The sequence below is a fragment of the Chlorocebus sabaeus genome, chromosome 10 (assembly GCF_047675955.1).
Source record: "Chlorocebus sabaeus isolate Y175 chromosome 10, mChlSab1.0.hap1, whole genome shotgun sequence".
In the NCBI taxonomy this organism is placed as follows: domain Eukaryota; kingdom Metazoa; phylum Chordata; class Mammalia; order Primates; family Cercopithecidae; genus Chlorocebus; species Chlorocebus sabaeus.
Genome location: NC_132913.1, coordinates 119342618 through 119350879, shown reverse-complemented (window position 1 = coordinate 119350879; position 8262 = coordinate 119342618). Strand labels below are relative to the sequence as shown.

Sequence of the window (8262 nt, the reverse complement as noted above, 5' to 3'; positions counted from 1 at the left end):
TCACTTTATTGCCTTTTGCAGATACTGCACTCTACAAATTGAAGGTTTGTGGCAACCCTTAGTCAAGCGAGTCTGTCAGCACCATTTTCCCAACAGCATGTGCTCACTTCATGTCTGTGTCACATTCTGGTAATTCTTGCAATATTTTAAACTTTTTCATTATATCTGTTATGGTGACCATGATCTTTGATGTTACTACAGTAATTGCTTTGGGATGCCTGAACCACCCCACATACGACTGCAAATTTAATCAATAAATGTATGTTTGTTCTGACTGTTCCACCAACCAGCTGTTCCATCTCTCTCCCTCTCCTTGGGCCTCTCTATTCCCTGGGACACAATATTGAAACTAGGCCACTGAATATTGAAACTAGGCCTGCAATGCTTCTGTGTGTTCAAGCAAAAGGAAGAGTCGCACAACTCTCACTTCAAATCAGAAACTAGAATGATTATCTGCTTAGTGAGGAAGCCATGTTGAAAGCCGAGATAGGCGAAAGCTAGGCCTCTTGCACCAGTTAGCCAAGTTGTGAATATAAAAGTTCCTGAAGTTAATTAGAAGACTACTCCAGTGAACACATGAGTAAGAGAGCAAAACAGTCTTATTGCTGATATGGAGAACGTTTCAGTGGCTCTGGATAGAAGATTAAACTACCCGCAACACTCCCTTAAGCCAAAGCCTAATCTAGGGCAAGACCTTAACTCTCTTTTATTCTACTGAAGGCTGAGAGAGGTGAGGAAGCTACAGAAGAAAAGTCCGAGACTAGCGGAGGTTTAGTTCACGAGGTTTAAGGAAAGAAGCGATCTCGGCAACATAAACAACAAACTTTCAATGTAGATGAAACAGCCTTCTACTAGAAGCCAATGCCACTTAGGACTTTCATTGCTAGAGAGAAGTCAACACTTGGCTTCAAAGCTTCAAAAGACAGGCTGATTCTCTTGTTAGGGGTTAATGCAGCTGGTGACTTTAAGTTGAGGACAATGCTCATTCATCATTCTGAACATCCTAGGGCTCCTAAGAATTACACTAAATCTCCCCTGCCTATGCTCTGTGAATGAAACAACAAAGCCTGAATGACAGCACATCTGTTTATAGCATGCTTTACTGAATATTTTAAGACTGCTGTTGAGAACTACTGCTCAGAAAAAGATTCCTTTCAAAATATTACTGGTCACTGACAATGCATCTGGTCATCCAAGAGCTCTGATGGAGATGTACAAAGAGATTAATGTTTTATTTATTTATTTATTCAGACAGTCTCACTCTGTCCCCCCAGGCTGGAGTGCAGTGGTGTGATCTCAGCTCACTGCAACCTCCACTTCCTGGGTTCAAGTGATTCTCGTGCCTCAGCCTCCCAAGTAGTTCGGACTACAGATGCGCACCACCATGCCTGGCTAATTTTTTGTTTTAGTAGAGACAAGGTTTCACCATCTTGCCCAGGCTGGTCTACAACTCCTGAGCTCAAGCAATCCACCCACCTCAGCCTCCCAAAGTGCTAGGATTACAGGTGTGAGCCAAACCATGCCTGGCCAGATTAATGTCTTTATGCCTGCTAATACAACACCCATTCTGCAGCCCATGGGTTAAGGAGTAATTTGGACTTTCAAGTCTTATTATTAAGAAATATATTTCAAAGGCTACAGTTGCCATAGTAATTCCTCTGATTAATTTGCGCAAAGTAAACTGAAAGCCTTCTGGAAAGGATTCACCATTCTAGATGTCATTAGAAACATTCTTGATTCACAGAAGGAGATAAAAATATAAACATTGGGCCGGGCACGGTGGCTCAAGCCTGTAATCCCAGCACTTTGGGAGGCCAAGACGGGCGGATCACGAGGACAGGAGATCGAGACCATCCTGGCTAACACAGTGAAACCCCGTCTCTACTAAAAAAAAAAAAAAAAAAAATACAAAAAACTAGCCGGGCGAGGTGGTGGGCGCCTGTAGTCCCAGCTACTTGGGAGGCTGAGGTAGGAGAATGGCATAAACCCGGGAGGCGGAGCTTGCAGTGAGCTGAGATCCAGCCACTGCACTCCAGCCTGGGTGACAGAGCCAAGACTCTGTCTCAACAACAACAACAACAAAAATAAACATTAACAGGAGTTTGAAGGAAACTGATTTCAACTCTCATGGATAACTTCGAACGGTTCAAGACTTTAGTGGAAGAAGTAAACGCAGATATGGTGGAAATAGCAAGAGAACTAGAAGTGGAGCCTGAAGATGTGATTGAATTACTGTAATCTCATGACAAAACTTTAGCAGATGAGGAGTGCTTCTTATGGATGAGCAAAGAAAGTGGTTTCTAGCCTGTCGCAGTGGCTCGTGCCTGTACTCCTAGTACTTTGGGAGACCGAGATGTGCGGATCACTTGAGGTCAAGAGTTTGAGACCAGCCTGGCCAACAGGGTGAAACCCCCTCTCTACTAAAAATACAAAAATTAGTCAGGCATGGTAGTGGGTGCCTGTAATCCAGGCTACTTGGGAGGCTGAGGCAGGAGAATCGCTGAAACCCGGGAGGCAGAGGTTGCAGTGAGCCGAGATGGTGCCACTGCACCTCAGCCTGGGTGACAAGAGCAAAACTCCATCTCAACAAAAAAAAAAAAGTAGTTTCTTAAGATGGGATCTACTCCTGGTGAAGATGCTGTGAACACTGTTGAAATGACAACAAAGGATTTAGAATATTATACAAACTTAGTTGATAAAGCAGCAGCAGGGTTTGAGAAGACTCCAATTTTGAAATAAGTTCTACTGTGGGTAAAATGCATCAAACAGCATTACATGCTACAGAGAAATCTTTTGTGAAAGGAGGAGTCAATTAATGTGGCAAACTTCATCACTATCTTATTTTGAGAAATTGCCTCAGTCATCCTTGTCTTCAGCAACCACCACCCTGACTGGTCAGCAGATATCAACATTGAGGCAAGATCCTCCACCAGCAAAAAGATTATGACATGCTGAAGGCTCGCTCGTTAGCATTTTTTAGCAGTAAAGCATTTTTAGTTAACGTACGTACTTTTTTTATATATATAATGCTATTGAGTACTTAATAGGCTACAGTATAAACACAGCTTTTATATGCACTGGGAAATCAAAAACTTCATGTGACTTACTTTACAACACTATTTGCTTTATTGCAGTGGTCTGGAACCAAATCCACAGTATCTCCAAGGTATGCCTGTAGAACGGTCAAGATGTGGTGAATCAGATACACGACAGAGGAGTTAAGGATGAAACCCCAGTTCTTGCTCAGGCAAATGGCTGTTATGAACTGAACTGTCTCTCTCCCAAAACTCACTGTTCAAGTCCTAACCCCCAATGTGACTGTATTTAGTGACAGGGCCTTTAAAGAGGCAATTCAGGTTAAATGAGGTCCTAAGGGTGGGGCCCTAATCCAATAGGACCAATGTCCTTATAAGCCGAAGAGACACCAGACGGATGTGTGCAGAGTGAAGAGGCCTGGCCTGGTGCAGTGGCTCATGCCTATAATCCCAGCACTTTGGGAAGCCAAGGCAGGCAGATTGCTTGAGCTCAGGAGTTCCAAACCAGCCTGGGCAACATGGTGAAACCCCATCTCTACCAAAAATACAAAAAATTAGCCAGGCATGATGGCAAGCACCTGTAGTCCCAGCTACTTGAGAGGCTGAGCTGGAAGGAATCGCTTGAGCCCAGGAGGTTGAGGGGGCAGTGAGCTGTCATTGTGCCACTGCACTCCAGCCTGGGTGACAGAGCAAGACCCCATCTCACAAAAAAAAAAAAAAAAAAAAAAAAAGGAGAGAGAGAGAGAAAAGGCCATGTGAGGACACAGCAAGACAGCCATCTGCGAGCCAAGGAGAGAGGCCTCAGGAGAAATCAAACCTCCTGACACTGTGATCTTAGACTTCAAGCCTCTAGAACTGTGAGAAAAGAAATTTCTGTTGCGTTGGCCTAGTCTGTGGCATCTTGTTATGGTAGACTTAGCAAACTAATATACTTGGTGAATGGTGGGCACTGATTACTGACTCACAGGAGTGGACCTGGGAGATAGCAAGCAGAAATGTCCAGGTGGCTGCTGACTATTCATGTTGGCAGAATAAGCCAGCGGTAGAGATTTGGGCATTTTAAATGAAAGTGAAACCATGGCAGTGAATCATATAACTTCTGGAGATGTATAAAAGTAAAATGAGAAGGTCACAACGGAACCGTAGAAACACCTCTGACTCCAAAGGAAGAGATGCCCCTGAAGAAATTTTAAAAGAGGCCAAGGAAGACAGGAAAATCCGGAGAGACTGGAGCCATGAAAACTAAGAGAACACTTAAAGAAGTGGGCCCAACAGTGCCAAGTGTAACACAAAGATCAAGCCAGATAAAAACTAAGGATAGCAAGTTGGAGATTAATGGTCCCCTTGACAAGAAAATGATCAGCAGCTGGGTAGCAGTAGATGTCACATGTCAGTGAAGGAGAAGAGAGGGACAGAAAGGGTAGACAATTCTCAAGAAGCATGGTCATTAAAGATGAAAAAGGCAGTGGCTGGAAAGGGACATGAGGTTCAGGGAGGGTCCCTTTAAGTGTGAAATTATTCATCACCTACATCCATTAGAGGAGAGGCTAAAGACACATAAGTGAAAACTTTGGGGAGAAAAGGCAGACTTTAGGGAGAAAAGAGTAGACTGAAAAACAGAAAATGAAATAGCACAGGGGAATGACTGATACTCACACAGAAGGAGAGACGTCTTTTTCTCCCCAAGGAGGTAAGGACAGATGCAGATGAGTCTGTAGGTGGAAGATGACAAACTGAGGGTTTCTGCTTTCACCAGGAAGAAAGGATAGTCATCCAGTGAACATGAGAGGGTATGATAAGGCAAACTATTTTAAGAAAATAGTAAAACTTTTTAAATGTTTTTGTTACGTTTTGGTTTTTTTTTCAGCAAGTCAAACCAGAGAAAATGAAGAAACTTTTAACAGTGACAGCTGACTCGAGACAGATGGCCCTACAGCTGAGGACCCAGGTCAGGTTAGATGATGAATGTGTAGCGGCACCACTCCGCAGCTGTGAAACTTCTCCAGAAGTTGTTCGAGGAGGAAAGAGAAGTCATTAGAGCAGCCCACAGCGGTGTCTGCTGAGGAAAAGTCGCAGACCAATGCAAGGATGGCATAAACAACCCCAAGAAGAGCTGGGCTGCCGCCTGTCTCTGCATTCCCATCACTTCTTTCCTTGTTGGTTTCATCCTTAACCACGAAGAGCAGTTCTCACCCTTAACACTGACTCAACACTTCCTTTTGATAATAAACACTTGCTTAGCATCTACCTTTACTGCCTGACAAGTCACAGACAATCTACTTAACAGACATAAGTTTAAAAGACCCACTGAATGCTCTAAGGGTAAGATAAGCTAGATATAAAATGAAATTTACAATAAAATATGCATTTCCATCTGCATATCCCAAGCATAACTGCAAGAAACATGGAATGAAGCAGTGAGATGCTCCTGGCTATGTGCAGAATCCAGGAAGAAACAGGTACAATCACAGACTACCCAAGCCATGCTAGACTTGAAACTCAGTTACCACGGGTAGTGTGATAGGTCCTTCGGGACCACCAAAAGTCAACCAATTGCCACATTTTTTAAAAAGTGAAGTCTCAGTCTGCCAGAAAAACAACTTCAGTACACAAACCAAAACACTTTGGTTTCAGGCAACCCAGCACCTCAGAGGTGGAGAAAACAACAAACATGTACACATATCACCAGCAGTTTATCACTTGAGCTTGTTTGTCGCCACCCCATTTCCTGTGACTGAAGTGGGGAGAAGAGAATCTTACTATCAATGATGACCATCTTGGATTAGGACCACAGGAACGGGCTGTCCTGGGGGCTTTGACCACCTCCCTAATGTTACCCAAATAGGAACCATAACGCCTCTCATCTGAACAGAAAGAGCAAAAAGGGTTTGAGGAGGCAGAAAGCTCAAAGGTAAAGAATGTGGCTCAAGCAAGCCCACAGGCACTGCCATCGAGGTAATTCTCTTTAATACTGTGGTGTCTCCTTCCCTAAGATGTCTCACTGTTGATGAGGACATCTCTTTGGAATGTTCTAGTTATGTATAAAACACTTCTGCACATTTTAGACCTGAGCCCAGCTGCCAGGATGCCAGACAGGAAACTGCAGAGCTTGAAGGCCAAGCCTCCCACCAGAGTCCCAGCGGAGCAATGAACATCTGGCTGGGCCACTATTCCCACAATTTCTGGAGGTCTCTATCCTATACTCTCTGCTTCCTTATTAAGTGGCTGGGTAGGTTTGGCAAGTAGTAATGAGGTGTGTGAAAAGCGAGATGGCTGCAGGGACTGGACCCTGGCACGTCAGGTTCCAAGTTGGGGCTCTATCTGCAGCAAGAGTGCCCCCACTACAACCTCCATCACTGCCTTCACCACCTCCAAAGGGGGCCGAGTCCTAGATGTTGGCTTCGGCATGGCCACAAGAACATGGAAGGTGCAGGAGGTCTCCATCCAGGAACACTGGATCATGGAGTACAATGACAGCATCTTCCAGTGGCTCCAAGACTGGGCCCAGCAGCAGACACACAAGGTCATCCCCTTGAAAGTCCTGTGGAAGGAGGTGGCACTCACCCTGCCAGGTGGTCGCTTTGATGGGATCCTGTATGACGTGTACCCACTGTAGAAGGAGACCTGGCACACACACCAGTTCAACTTCATCGAGAACCACACTTTTCACCTGCTGAAGCTGAAAGGGGTATTGTCCTCACCTACTGCTACCTCACCTCCTAGGGGCAGCTAATGAAGTCCAAGTACTCAGATGTCACCACCATCCGAGAAGCAGGTGCCTGTGCTATTGGAGGCAGACTTCCGGGGGAAGAACATTCTCAGGGCAGTGATGGCATTGGTCCTGCATATGATTATGTTGTCCCTGGTCACCAAGCCTTCAGACCACCCAGACCTGGCCAAACAACCCTCTGCCACCCCTCCTTAATGGCTGGGAGCCCCAGCTCTGGCCTGTCACAGCTCCATGACTGATCCTGGCTGTGTCACTGTGCAGCTTTTCTGGCCTCTACAATGGGAACACTGCTGCTTCCCTGCCAGGGTCCTTGAGAGCAAAATCAACACTAACACTGGTCTTGCCCCTCCCTCCGTCAAAATAAGGGCAAGATGAACTCTCAGAGGAACAGCAGCAGGTAGAGGGGTAGCAAGGGTCAAGTGTGGATAGCAGACTGTAGATGAGAATGTAACAGAGCAGATGACAGGATGTGCAAGTCACGAGATCTAAGAGTTCTCATTTTGCCACTTAGCACCGGGACACTTCAAATCTTTGGGACTGTCTTCTCATATGCAAAGCGAGGATGGTTGCCCTTACCCACCTTAGAAGACTGTTTGGGTGGAAGTGACTGAATGACTTATTGTATGCAAACACACTTTGTAAAGCACTTTAGAGACAAGTTACTATTGTTGCCATCATTATTTTTAAGGAAGCTGAATCATGGAGAGGACCCTTAGGGCCTTGGGGCAATCAAATAAGGAATGGCCACAGACTTCATACAAGTCAAACCATGTCTCCTAGTCTACCTGCCAGTGGGAAAAACAAGGATCAAAGAAAACTTGCTGAGAGTGACTGTGCCTGTTTGAAGCCTAGAAAGAATAGCTGGGAAAACCTGTAAGGTTGAAAGGTGTTTCGCTTCTCTTAGGGTTTTTATCTTTCTCTTAGGGTTTTTATCTGTAGCAGAGACGGGATCTCACTATGTTGTGTGGGCTGGCCACAAATTCTCGGGCTCAAACGATCCTCCCACCTCAGCCTCCCAAAGTGCTGGGATTACAGGCATGAGTCACTGCGCCCAGCGCTCTTAGGCTTTTTAGGAAATATACTTTCCCCAAAATTTTCCTAAGATTTGTTCCACCTAGATATCACCCAAAAGGATTTGGTGGTGAAATCGTTATGGGTACAGGCTTCCTCACCAAGGAATGCTTGGACACCTGAGTAATGAATTTCCAATGAGGACATGGGATGCAGGAAGTGCCACATTTATTTCATAACAGAACCCCTTTTCCACAGAGTATCTGACAGGGGGTTTCATGAAACATATTTTGGAAATTAAAGTGAACTCTCCACTTGGGCATGTTATATGGGCACATGGATTGGCTTAAAAAGGAAACAAGAATACTTCAACATTTGATCAACAGTAGGCAGTTGCTGGGCATTTTAGAAAAAGGAGAAATCCATTGTTTGACCATGGCTAAACATGGGGAAACAGTATCACATTTTCCTGAACCACCCTAATCC

At 45.0% G+C, this 8262-nt stretch overlaps 1 pseudogene; it reads left to right on the top strand.

The window, feature by feature from the left end:
• The first annotated feature begins 4270 nt into the window (after positions 1-4270).
• Positions 4271-6960, top strand: LOC103218334 (guanidinoacetate N-methyltransferase pseudogene; annotated as a pseudogene).
• The last annotated feature ends 1302 nt before the right edge of the window (positions 6961-8262 follow it).